The following is a 14,911-nucleotide window of genomic DNA, read 5'->3' on the forward strand; positions in this document are numbered from 1 at the left end:
GTTTGGTAGATCGTTTACGTAAATTAGGAAGAGTAATGGCCCTAGAACACTGCCTTGTGGATTTAAAAATCAAGTAGCTGTTTAGACAATAATTTAAATCTTAATGAACTATTGACCCAAAACATTTGTCTTCTACTGGGGTTATCGAATTCCTACGGTAGTCGATTATCACTTGGATATGATCCAAAACTTCATAGCTAGGAATTATTTAATCTGCCTACTTCATACCGCTATATGCTTCAACAATGCTTCATGTTCATCTTTTCTCTGTCTTATGGCATTTACCATTTTATGATTTCCATTCGATATCGCAGAGGAGATTAAAAATAAACATCAAATATAGGGATGTTCAGACGAGTACATAGTTTGATTAGACCCGTAACTTCCATGAAGCTAAAATTTCAAACAGTCAAGATTAACTAGGAACAAGAGTCAACTATTGGCTCGCTGCTTGGCTAATGCCGTTACACTATACCACATAAAAAGGGTAATACTGTAAATATTATTTCTCAATGATTTCGAGACTTTAATCGGCCTCAGCTATTTCTCAAAACTTAATATGTTTGATCGTATTTTTGGCCCAATGAAGTTTCTATTAACGTAAAGATTTACGTACATGAAATACCCCGTAATTCGGGAATTTCGTGGTGTTAGCAATGCATCCAATAGTAGCAGACTAACAAATATATATTACTCTCGGTTATTTCAACTGGGACTTTTCTTTTAATTTTGAAAACCAATGATAACCAAATGGGTTAATGTACTTTGTTGTAGTATCACAGATAAAAATGTCACAATAGGATTTTCATTTTCAAAACACTAATATTTTAAAATACTGCCGCGCTACTGATTTTTTCATGAAAAAACGCAGTATCGTGAAAAAAACTAAGCATAACTAATACAGATCAGATCCATGAAACAACCTTAATAAGATTAAACAAACTTAATTGATTACAAAAACTTAATAATTTTTCATTTCATGGAGGTATATTGTATTGCGGTTTAACCTCCTTCTGGAGATCGCAATAAGCAGTAAGTGTGAAACATCTCCAGCTGATACATGGATGTGACTGGTTTTTAATTTAATGCACAGTTTAACTGCATATTTCCCATTCTTTTCTAAAATGCCTTCAGAATCGATGCGGATCTATATCAAATGGGCGAGAATCAGGGGAATATTTTAATGTCCTGCGGAGTTTCTCCAACCTTTGGTATTGTTCTTCTATATTCAGCACATGCCAGCATTTGCCAGTAATTTGCACCTTTTCGGCTCTTTGCGTTGGACTTCAAAATTATAGAATATTCGGAATAACTTGAGGTAAAAGATTCGAAATCTAACAGAATTTACGGGCCATATCTTAGAGCTGATTCCAGCCTGCGTCCATTAAGAACACATATTTAGAAATACCTTTGTTTCTCATCATCCACCACAATATTCAACCCGAAGTTTGGTTTGAGCCATGAGTCAGAGGTATAGAAGCCCAATGTCGTCTACAATCCTCAAAGCCAATCAGTCACATAAAATATAGGACTAGTTATGAAGCAATATTAGATATATCCAGAGTGAAAAAATTCAAAGGGCTACAAGATGGATGCTGTGATCCCATAATATTTTATCATGGGCTTTTCGATCACTCTTTTGCAAAGAGAATTATAAATTTTCATAAATTTTAAATATTTTACCAATATTGAAAATGGATAGCTTTTACATTCTCTTCCGTTAATTTCCATCAAACCAATCTTCTGGTTTTCTTATTTTACTAGTTTCACGGAATTTAACCTGAAGTTCAAACTTTGTACTACTAACTTTGACTACTTTCAGATATTATAATCATGACTTTTACCCCTTTAGGTGGTAAAAGTTATGATTATAATAGTACACGGTAGTCACAGACTTACGAAAAAATGAAGAGGCGGACAGACACGTAAGCATGCTAAAAAAACGAAACTTAGAGGCATTTTTTTAAGTAGGCGCCTTTGGTAGCAGCTCTTCAAACTATCCTGTTGCCTTTCACATTCTTTTGTAATTTATTGCGTTGACGTCTTCCATCACCTATCGCCATCTCGTCATTCTTCCATCAACTTGGCAATTCGCCTTCTTAAACTGATTCCCTAGATCCGGCTCCCTTCAACCATAAATTTCAGTAAGGGAAAACGTAAAGAGATCCTTGGTGGTTTATCATGGTATCTGTGACGTATTAAAACATATAATAAATGCATATTTTCTCTCATCATATATCACTAGTATAAAAATCTACAAAATATAACAGTGTAATTAAAAATATAAACTTCAATGAAATCCAGTTATTACGTTCAATTTTAATAATGGAAGCAAACCTTAAAATGTAGAAACTCCAAATCATTGAATGTAAAAATTCTTTTTCCCATAAGAATGGTCTGAGATTACTTAACCTCAGCAATCACAATTTTAATTATTTTTATTTTTTTTAATATACCGCAGTCTGGAGCATTATATTGCTTCCAATTAAAATAAGGACTTAGCAAATGTCGGCCAAGGAACTTGTGGACCCTAAATTCTAAAATGAAAGGAATTTGCTCTTCTTATGGCCAATAGCTCGTGGCAGCTGCTGCACAGTGAGATCAGCGTGACCAACATTATTTCATTTGTCATTGCCGCACACTAGAATCTCTAGAGGAGGAGATGCTTCCTGCAGTAATACCTGCTAATAATTGTTTCAATACACATATAGCCTTCAAGTCGTTCCATTTTGAGTTAGCCAGCTACTTAAAATTTGAAAATAGCTTATTTGAAAGACGGTGTAGGTAATGCCGGGTGATTAATTTAGCGGAGACGACCAAAAATAGTAGCCAGCATCTAATTCCTCGAATATCAATGTTTATCAAACAAACGGATACATCTACTAATTCATAGAAAATGAAATTTCCATGCTTTCACTTCTTGATGGTTTGATTAAGAAGTGAAAATATGATAACTCATTAGATGAATGAAGCTATTCATTCGATGAATGAAGCTAAGAAATAGGTTTTATAGTGTTCACTACGAGGAAGACCAAGAGACATGTACATAGGAAAAATTAAGAAGTACGTAAAACAGAGGGTACTGACATTAAATAGAGTAGAATGGAGGGCTGCCGTGAACCAATCCGAGGATTGAAATTCTGGCGACGATGAACGTGTAGCAAAAACAAGTTAAGGCATAAAATGCAATGAATAGTCGCAAATTTGTGAAAATAAGTCTTATTTGGGTTAAATATCTTCTAAAACGCTAATTGTGTCAAATTATTAATTTAACTCGGAACATTTTGACCGAGTCTGCGTGGCGTTATGTGAAAAAAACACTTTCAGAAGGGTTAAGTTAACTGGATTATTTTATTTCTCAAATATATGGGGTGATTTCCTGTATTTGAATTAGTACTGGCCTATTCCTTTACCCATTAATTGTTTACCACCATAGCAAGGATTTGTTATCTCAAAGAGGAAACCGGCCAGGAAAGTTTGTTTAGACCACATAAACAGATTGTGTTTCTTCGCCTGAATCCCATCCCCCTAATAACCAGAGTTAATCACGGTGATTTCCTCTATTATTCACATCGTTTCAAATGATTGTTGCCGTAACGCTACCCATCGTGAGCCCTTGAATGACGGCTTCAATGATCTCCTGTGGAAGATGCATCTCCCTTTATCAGTCACCCTTTATATGCTCTCGCCTCCTTTTCATCTCCTTCCCTCCCCCCCGCGAATGCCACATACCATTCTCTATCCGAATCGTATTCTCCATCCCTCCCGCACGTCTCTCTTGCACAGTGCCTTCATCATTTTGTACATGGTTTCTCTCTCTCTCTTACCCCCTTTCCATTCCGCCTCCTTACCGCCTCCTCAAAGCTGCTTTCCCGTCCATCTTCCCGTCGAGGCATCGGCTTCCTCATTTCTCCTCATTTTAGGTTGATTTCTCGGAAACATAGTCCCTCCCTTTCCCTCCTTCTCTCCCTACGAAATGGTCGTTCCCTACGAGCGAATGTGAGCATACATACTCCGCTCTCTTTCTTTCTCTCTCTCACCCTCTCCCTCTATCCGTCCTTCTTCTTCCCTCTTTCTCTCTCTACTAACAACTCCCGCAACGTTAGGCCGATTTTCATTAAACTTGGTACGAGGCTCGTGAGACCGGGCCATGTTTTATTTGGCTGCAGTTTCCGAGTTCGACCACGGAAAGACCCAATCCTCAGCTTCATTTACATACGCGTATTCATGCTGCGGAGATTTTCTTTTTGGTCTGTAGCAAAATATTTGAATGTTGGTGTATAGACGGCTCTCATACCCCGTCTATCCTCGCATGTTTTTAACTCAACTGTCCCCATAGACGTATTTCCATATGAGAAAATCCTTGTCATGACTTAACGTTGCATTTAAACCTCGACGGAGGCCTAACTTTTCTCGGCTGAAACGAGCTAACTTAGAGTTACACAAAAGGTAAAGTTGACAAAACATTTGGAAACCACGCTTGAGGTACATTAGCATATGGATATCCTAGTATGAAAGGTTTATAAACGACTCCGTAATCTTTAAAAGTCAGTTTTTCTTGTAGCTACAGCTTTGGAAAGACCTAAGCATTATCATAAAACAAAACGAGCAACATTTTCGAGAGTTTATAAACCTGTTGACTTTCATGATTCAATGTTTACTTGGTAGTCTAGGCATTCCTCTAACAGTGGGAGAAGACGGAAAACTGGGATAACTAAAGAGGCCATTCGCCTCCCCACATGCATGACTCTAATGGCCTCCAACTCGATTATCAATAGGATTTCCTCAAGTAAGGAAAGTGAGCTAGTCACGGAATGAGATCACCTGGTACTGTTCTTTTTAAGTCACCGCCCACACGCTCACATTGTTAGCCCTTTTAATACTTAGCAATGTATACATATAATGTGCATGATATATCGTATGTATATATCGTATTTACCAGTTTCAATTTTACCAAGGAAACTCTCGTAAACTTTATTTCATAAAAACACATACCATAATGGGAGCATTTGATTGTACCACATTCAACTGCAAATGAGAATAAAGAGAAAAGATAATGTATTCCGTGATTTCAAGTCTATAAATAATGTTTTCAGAGGTTTCAATAACCTTTAATCATTGCTAGAGTATTGATTAGCTTTACATTCTGAAAATCTATATTCATTGAGGAAAATGTGGACATTAATTAAAGAACTATTAAGTTTGAATGCATACATTTTTATATTTAGTTAATAATGAATTCATGTTTTAGCCTTTGGAATACGATATAGCCATATTTTGATGCATCCTTTAGCAGTAGCCATATTTCAAAGGAAAAATTTCATTCAAAAGAGAGAAAACGGTAGCCTCATAAATAGGATAAAAAGCCGTCATCGCAGGCTATAAATCCAACTGTCGGTTTTCTGCAGAGATCCAACAAATTCAACAAATTCTCTTTTCGACTATCTCATATACTGTATGCTACGTGCACATTTGGCGACAATTTTCATACACTGCTATCATTTTAAGCTTGGCAAAAGCCACCCTGGATTTGTGCATGCAGTTCTTGTAATTCATTTACCCACCATACTGTGATAAGGAATTCTTCCAAAATGTCCGATAAGATTGCTAATTTTTCTTAACATTATTTGCAGCGTAGGTATTTCTTTACTCGATTATTCTTTATGAAATGAACGAATGTGTAAACGGTCCGTTGTGTAGATGTAGGCGCTAGAAAGGTTTGATTAAATTGGACTCTTTTTATATCCCCTTAATAATGCAGGTATATCGGGTACTTCAACAAGTTTTACATTACATTTAGAGTAAAAAACGCATAACTTTTCATCTTATATGAATCAGCGACCATTGTTATTAAAAACATTTTAGTTCTTCAAAATAATGAAAAAATGGAATCTGTCCTCGGCTTTTCTAAGTTCTCGGACAATATTTGATTAAAAAATACAATTGAAAAACCTTACATTTTAAACCGGATTATTTTATTTCTGAGCCTCCTCGTTCCTCCAAATAACAGCCATTCCCACTTCAATGTCTCAGCATCCGGTTTACATACCAGTGCTCGGTCACGTGAAGAAAATCCGAAAGATTTTTTCGTTCACGTCCGCTTTCTTCATTCGAGTTTTCCCCCTCGTCCCATTTCCCTTGCTCTCCGGCATGAATAAGATCAGTGTAACTCACACTCTCACATGTTCACTCCGCGGGAACAGCAGCGTCGTGACAAGAAGCCCCCCCCACTCGCACTCCAGGCGCAGAATAAAGGAGTGTCGGGTACCAAGGGGGGAGGCGACGGAGGCCGGGACACAGCGGGCCATTCGTTGTGAGCCCCGTCAAATGTCGCCGAGGGAGACGGCTGATGGCTCCGCTCCCGCCGATACCATATCAGGGACTCGGCAATCGTCGCCGTCTCATTATTCATTAAAAAGGAGAAGATAGCGGCGGTGGAGGGAAGGGTGGAGTGGAATATGGCTTGAAGGGAGCAGCTGTGGACGTCCTATTCACGTCACATACGGAAGTGTGACGCGGCCACTTCCCGTCTTTCCCTCGATTGAGGCATCTCTCCCGAGATTGCCAACGGCCGTATGACAGCACGAAAAATCAAACAATTCGATGCCAACGAAGCGCGGTCAGGCGGAGTGAATGAGTGAGTCGGTCTCTTGGAAGCCGTGAAATTTCCTGGAATCATTTTCTTGGGATTCTGATCTTTTAAGGTGACAATGAGAATAAAATGTCACGCAGTGTATGAAATTAATGTTTAAATATTCACTAATTGTAAATATTTAGAGCAAGAATATGCACTTGACTCTTCCCCATACTAAATACATTTGCGCACGATAGTTTGAGAGTTATGTATAACAACTGGACGTCAGATGACAACTAATACGTACTATAAGACAAAAATAAGTAGTCAAAGCTTTTGATCAAATAATTTGACCATAAAAATTTCGTGAATTTGGATAAGCATGATTAAATCAGCAATGACAAGTATTTGATTGGTAACTCTTGAAACAATGCATCTTCATTCAGTTACGACCAAGAACGAATATACTCGCATGAAATTACGTAAATGCGTTCCGTGTGCCATTAAGATTAAATAATATTACATCTTTATCCTGTTTCGATTTGAATTTGAATTTTTTCTAATGCTTTTTATTCATACTTTCCCGTTAAAATCAAGTTCACTTAATACGATATTTATGGTAAAGTTTTATGATTGGTCTAAGAGATGCAATAAAGTGTATCAATGAAATTACGATTTTCTATTATTAATGGAGCTGTAAAGAGAGTAAAAACTTGTTATATCAGCTCTGTAAATGAAAGTGTATCAAGAGTACTGTAACATGGTGGAGATTTCATGTAAGTGTGAATAAATTTCTTGTGAATGCAGTATTGTTTGAATAGCTGCAAAACCTTTGAGGTTGGCATACAATACTCTTCTCTCAGATAATGAAGTCGGCGTTGCTGCCTTGTGACTGGGTAAGGTCCAGATACACTCAAAGTTGGACGGATAATTTTGCGAATAAATTTATGGAAAAGCACAATCAGATTTCCGAGAAATGGCGCTTAAGTCCGGGGTCAAACTAGAGGAAAACGAAAAGCAAATCAAAGGGCAAGATCTTATAAACATAAATGGTGGGAATTTTAGCAAGAAGAGCGTTGGATGCTCAAAGGTGCAGGCGGGTCCATAGCAACAAAAGAAAGGACGCAGGGAGCCAATCAGGGAGAACTCGACAGTGTTGGAAAAGGTATCGTGGCAACAACCCCAGGGTGAGGAGATACGCCAAGGGAAGTGCTCTTTTGAGTTAGAAATAATGCCAATGAAACATCAGAAATAGTGAAGGCTTCTCATATCTATTCTTTGAAAACTGGACGGAAAGGGTAACTGGTTAAGACGAATTCTCTAATCTGTGGACGAAATGAGGGCACGGTATGGCATATCTCCATCTTTTTGAAAACATTAAATAATAATGATAGAAATACTGTGATAATAATAAATAATAATGATAGAAATACTGTCCCTATCATTTAATTTTAATTCTACCTGATTATGGAAAAAGAAATATCGGTGCTGAGACATCAGTCATGTGGCAATTTCACCACTTTTTAATGTGCTAAAATGTTTCCTGATTATCACTACTACATTTTTCGCTCAACATACTGAACGGTCATGATAGTAATCCGCATAGACAATAAGTACGGCTATATCCCGTCCGTGTATAGGGGACAAAATCCATGGAATATAAGGAAAAGCTTGATGAAGACTGTTTAAATATTGATTGACCGTTACAGGGAGGGCATCTTTCCACGTTTCTTCTTATTTATATCTCCCGGAATGACTTTCAATGTGACAACTCGAAGGAAATAGCGTGGTAAATCTTGACATTACTCATTGCATGAAGGGGGTATTTTTAATTTACGCAATTGATTGATGACTATTTAGAATAGGATGAGAGTTGCATTATCCCAAGGTGTTTTGACCTTTTATTATCATGAATTATGTACTTGATAAAGCCTATAACAGTTGTCATAATACTAACTAGGCGTCAGCTTTCCAGCATCTAGTGTACTCAAGATTTTCTTCCCATTATTGAAAGTCAAAAATGTCTTTGCATCGCTAAAATAAGATAAGTTTGTGATTTCCAAGCTGCATCTCTAGTCACACATCTTAGAATTAACTGTTTTGGAATCGTTGGGGTTCAGAGACGACGTAGTATGCCTGGTGTTACTGGCTTTAGTGGACCAAACGTTTCACGTCTCTAAATGAGACACCGTTAACTTTCATATGGGTATTTGATACTGTAGACACTAACAAATCGTATTGCTTCTTCTCTTAAGGTATGAAATGAATACTGATGTTCTCCGTAAATGGGCCTGAACTAACTGATGGGATACACCGTATCGTCTCCTCCTCTTGCATATCACAAGCAATTCCTTAAATCGAAAAAGCAAATACTCTGTTCTTCCACGCACATTTTATTACGCAGGACCTAGGTTTCGACTTATAAAGCCATCATCAGATGGAATACGCAGGACACCCACTTTATATGCTAGACAGAGAAGAGGAGGGTTAGGTGCTGGTAAAGTGGGAGGAAGAAAAAGAGAAGCTACCGTCAGTGTTGGCTCAAATTCCCTAACTGTATCCTTGGGGGAGACCGTTGTATGTTGCATGTCCACGTGGTAGCGGAGTTTCGCCTTGTCACTTTACAATTTCTAGCTTGCACGCTATTGGATAATTTTTTAAATGTATCCTAAGGTGCAACCGTTGTTAGCTGATAGTATACGTATTTGCATGAGTGAAAGTTGAAAGGATTTTTGCATGAATGTATACGCCCCTGTGAGTTTGGTTTGCATGGATGGGTGGATTTTGCATGTGATGTTTTTCCCTTTTACGGGTGGTGGGCTAACACCCCCCGACACAAGCCCTTGCGGCAGATTGCGGGATATCACGTAGATGTAGATGAAGGAGGTAATACTTGGACTATGCCTTTAAAAGTCCAAAGCCGAGGCCATAAGGGGTCATTAAGATAGATTAGAGACACTTTAACCCAATACTTAACGATTACTACAGTAATTGATTAGTCCAATATAAGATGGGAAAGGACAGTTTTAATATATATATTGGAAAAGTTTGTGGAATTATATCAATTACTTCAGAAAATAGGTCCATACCGAGGCGCAACATGGAAGCTAATTGCACCTTAATAACGATTCACGGTGCAGTCGACCTTCAGACATTGGGTTGTATTTTATTTTTTAATAATTTAAAATTTTTGGCCCCATCATACAGTTATTAGTACTCTTACGCACATCCGTGCCTGCGCTAAATTGTAGCCTGTGCCGCTCACCCTTTATACCACCTTACCACGCTATAGTTCGACCGTTGTAACGTAGTGGAGACCATAGCCTACATTTTAGTCAAATGTAATAGTAATTCAGAGTTAATGGCCCACCTTAAAGGCAGAGTACTGCACTTCTAGAGAATTCCAGAAAAAATCTAATAAACACTGAAAAACTAAATTAGAAATTCAATTTACATTTACTTGGTAATCCCACGCACTTTATAAAGTGTGTGGAATTGAAAAGTGAATTATTTCATTTCATTTCAATATGTTATGCAAATTCCATAAAGTTACGCCTGAGACAACTAATTAATTCTATAACTATGATTTGAATCATATGTGCCACCATGACCTCTTTACGCATTTCAGTTATAGTTCCAGCCCCTATGGCACTCATTAAATAAACTAATGTCAATATGAGTATTGTATGAAGTGGTTTACTCGTGAGCACAGCTGATGGCAAATTTTTGTTGTTGATTTGGTTTTTGCTGCATTTTACAATTCAAAAAGCCCGAATTGGAACCTAATATGACTACTAGGGGCAGTCAAATGAAAAATTAATACCTACCATAACACACAATCCACTAAAAGCTAGAAGCTAGCTTTTTACCTATCGATACTGCCATCGCTGTGGCAAGAGAACTACATAGTGACGATTCACCGGCGCACACAGTTGTTGGGTTATGTCCTTGTTGGTGCGCGGCCTGGCTGTTATGCGGGCGTTCGATTTTCATTTGACTGCCCCTCATATGTTAAAATTAATTGAAAAATGCTTTAGTTTTAATGCAGTATGTTCCTAGCAGAATTTTTCCAGTGAATAGTAAGTTGTCGCACCCTTGATTAAAAACCTCACTAAGCACATCGTTGCCACATGAATACCGATTTTATTGTGCTCACTGAGAATATTCCTTAAATAAATACGGGACAAATTTTATCCTTACCAATTGGTCAATAGTATAGCAGAGGAAAATGCTGTGTTGTTATCACATATCAATAAGTAATAAAGCTTAAAGTATGAAAAAATACAAAAGGTTGACTAAGTTGGTCAATAAAACTCAAAAAGATTCGGGAGAATTGGATACGGTCTGATCAAATCTTTCATCATCCAACTTTACCCCACCGGAAAATCATTTTTCAACAATCTATGGAAACTTCTAAAATTATGCATGAGTTACCTTAGGCAGCGTCATCTTTTTCATTTAGAACAATAATCCTCAACGACGAAAAAATTAATATTATCGGAATTCATCATTGTTACACTGGTACAAAACCATGAACATTCTTCGTTAGTTAACATTTTTCCAGAGTTTAGATTGTATTAGTATCATTAAAGGATTTCTGAAATATATTGAAAGAAATCTGACGGTGTATTGCTACTATTTACTCAGAGCTACCGTTGGAAATTCAATTGCTTGAAGAATACATCAGAGAAATGGCCTCAAATATTTCCTAATAAAAACGAAAACAAATCTAGAGTTCATAACTCTGCTTCCAAATCCAAAATTTCACTTTATTTGGGCCATTAGTTGATATGGTCAATCGTTGCTGTCACAAACGTAGCCACACGCCAAACCGACACAGACGATTAATTGGTCAGGGGATGAAATACGAGCAAAAGGAAATCTTTTTGCTTTATTTCCGCACGTAGAAGATGCTCACGCGTGTGGTGAAAACCAAGCTTCCTGCGCATTTTAAAAATTCCAGTTCGTTATCTTCATTAGTGGCTCGCAAAAATATTCCACCACCCCGCAAAGGTAATCAATTAAAGCATCCTCAACTTTCAGGTGTGATTTTAAGGAGCAAAAACTTGGCGTCACAAAGTTTGGATAAAATAATTCTTTTTTTTAATTTCATTCGTTCCCTTTTACCGAGTGAGTCTTACGTATTGTAGAGAGAGGGAGAGGAAGAATAGGGGGCGCATTGCCTCGGAGACTCTCGTTTGAAAGACACCACTCGGAAAAGAATGGCAGCGGGGGAGGAGGGTGGAAAGTCGGAGAAAAGTATGGAGAGAGGGGGGTAGACATAAACGAGTGAGGAGATTAAGAGGGGGTGGCTTAAGAGGGAGGGCGCGTCGGAATCCGGTTGCGGGGGACGGCTGAGAAGTGGGTTCATGAAGGTGGAAGTGTGCCGGGCGGCGGGCGAGAGGGGGATGGGGAGTGTACGAGGGTGAGCAAGGTAGGGTGGAGCGAATGAGGGGGCTGCTGCTGAAAATGAATGAGAGGGAGGGGGAGGAGGAAAAGGACGGTCGGCGAGAGGTAAGGAAATGGGGGATGGGGGTAGAGGGGGAAAGGGGTTCGAGGGTGGGCTGGAACTGGAGGCACGTGAGAAGAAAGGAGCGAATTATATCAAAGGTAAGATGAAAAGTGTTCCCGGAGTCTTATATTAAAAACGGCATTTGGAGATGAAAAGGGAGGAAAATTGAAGTCGGGTAAATTAATTTATATATGTTATATACGTATATATGCATATATGTGTTGGGAAGATATTTTGGTAGAAAATGGCATTCATTTCTTCTCATCTCATAGCTCTCCGTAACAGTGCTTAAGTATGAAGCGCGGATTTGAAGGGATCGTGGGTCTTCTCTGTTCCCTAGCCACGAATCGCAAAGTTCAAATATCTTATTCAAGTAAATCAATAAAGTCTTTCAGGCTCACGTACAGTCGAGGTATTTATCTCTGCATATCAAGAATAGTATTCTCTTTGAGAGAGTAGTGATTAATGGTATAAATACTATTATTTCTTGTCCTAATTAAATAAAAATACCGAAAATAAAATCTCCTAGTTTTGATTTTTTCAGATCGGCCGTTAAAAGAAAATTAGTCGTAAGGCAAGAGATATAATGGTCAGAGTAACTATCCCCGAGAGAATTTTACAATGAAGTAGGAACATTTTCACCCAAAACGGATTCCACGCTTCAAAACTTTAATAAAATTTTGGTAACAGGGAGAATTTTGATTGCTAAACCATCAGGCTCAACTGCTGGAATAATTCCCTTATGAATTACATTACATAGTACCTATTTTTTTCTTTCAAAAGCGAAGAATAGTATTTAAATTCCAAAATATTCATAGATAATTTTACTGTGTTTATGAGATTAAAACGCTCGTTTACCTAAGTGAAGCTCTTGGTAACTGGATGGCTTGATTGATTGGGCGTGAGTAATTTTATATCGGAAGTATTTGGTAACATGCTGCAAAATGGATTAATATTATACTGCCACTGGAATCAAAGTAGCCAGTTATTGTGACACTGATTCACCAATCAATTGTAACATATTTTAGAATGGAAGGCTGTGGCGAAATATTTGCCCCTTGGATTTTTTCCGCAGAATTACGGTAGTACGGTAAATTGTTTGTCAGTGGATACTTGTTAAGAATTGATATCAAACCCTTTGCAATCAATATTCAATGATAAAGAAATTATTTCACCAAGTTAATGAGAGAATGTTCAATGGTAACTCACATAGATGAGGAAATGGTTTAGTCAGGATTACACTTCAACATATTCAATCTCATTAAAAGAACTTATCGATGTCCTGTTTTGAAATTTTACCACGAACCACGAACATTCATTTCAACTATGAAATTAATATCACGAGGGCCTTAAATAACCACTATGCTGAATATAGTAAGAGAGCCAACTATTGATTATAAAAGCGTACCTATTTACACACAAATAATCTCTCTGTATTCTCACGAGCAGGCATTTATGCGGGTAGCGGTATCATTCAACATTATTACGAAAAATATTTTGAGGGGTATCAGTTAATTGTGATTTAACTAACAGACCTTAGCAATAGATCTTAAACATAGTGTATTTAAAAGATTAATTACCTTTTTGAAGAAGGGAAGAATGAAGTACAGAAGACTGAGAAGAGGTTATTTTATTTCCATTGTCAAAGTACGGGAAATTTACTCTTTTGAATTTTTTATTGATAAACAACCGATTGTAGATTAATATATCACTGCTAAAGCTTAAGACTCAGAAAAAAATCTTCTGTGATGAAACACATTACCTATTAAATATGGCCCAGCATCTAAAGACCGTGAAATACTTTCTCTGGCTTTGAGTTCCCAATCTCTCAGCGATAAATTCGTTATTTTTATAGTCTACACGTATTAACTATAATGCTTCCAAGGTCCATGCCCTCAGGAAAATAACTCTCATTTGCAAAATTTATTTTCTGTAATATCTCAGCCATTCTCGAAATGCTCAAAAGTCATACATATTTTGGCAATAGTTCAGCTAAAGAATTTTTGTGAAATGTTGGCATGCTCTTCATTTTAACACGGGCTGCTACAAAAATTTCGGGCCCTGTTCCCAATCATCAGATTAAGTTTACTAACAGTTATGGATAAATAAAGATAATTAAATGGTAAACTGACGTACACAATTAGTTAAAACATTTTATTTCATTCAAAATCTGAAGAATTGATTTCAAGATAAGATAAAAAGAAACGGATTGTTAACATTGCTCAGGAATTTCATCAAAACTTTATAATTCACATTATACACGAAAAAATCTTATCCGTAAATCATGCATCACTCAGCTAAATATTAATTTTCAGAAATTCAAAATTGAATATGCAAATAGAAAATTGTGAACATATGTCTTACGTTTACAAAATGGACATTCTATTAAGTGGCTACATTGGACAATGAAATGCCTACAAAAACAAATTTAATTTCACAAAATATGAAGAAAAACGTAATCACTACTAAAAATATAAAACTATAGAGTTCACAAGCGTGATTTCCAATTTAATGGAAATGCCATAAATTGCTTGAACAAAATGAATGTAAAAAATGGTTTTTCTCAGTTGAGTGGCCATAATTGCGAACGCGTTTCGAAATAAAAGATCCCTGTTGTGGGATATGAATATTCAGAAAACAGTGCTGTGCAAATTCAGGCGTTTTTATATGATTCATTGTTATTACGTTTACCTAGAATGCTATACTAATATTAATTTGATTAGCATTCTCTATGACTTATTTCATTTATTAATTAACGATTAGATATTACAAGCTTCCATTTAATTGGAAATTTTTAAAGTGGAACAAGTAAGCATTTTACGTTG

The sequence above is a fragment of the Hetaerina americana genome, unplaced genomic scaffold, assembly GCF_022747635.1.
Source record: "Hetaerina americana unplaced genomic scaffold, ioHetAmer1.1.p SCAF_17, whole genome shotgun sequence".
NCBI classification, from domain to species: Eukaryota; Metazoa; Arthropoda; class Insecta; order Odonata; family Calopterygidae; genus Hetaerina; species Hetaerina americana.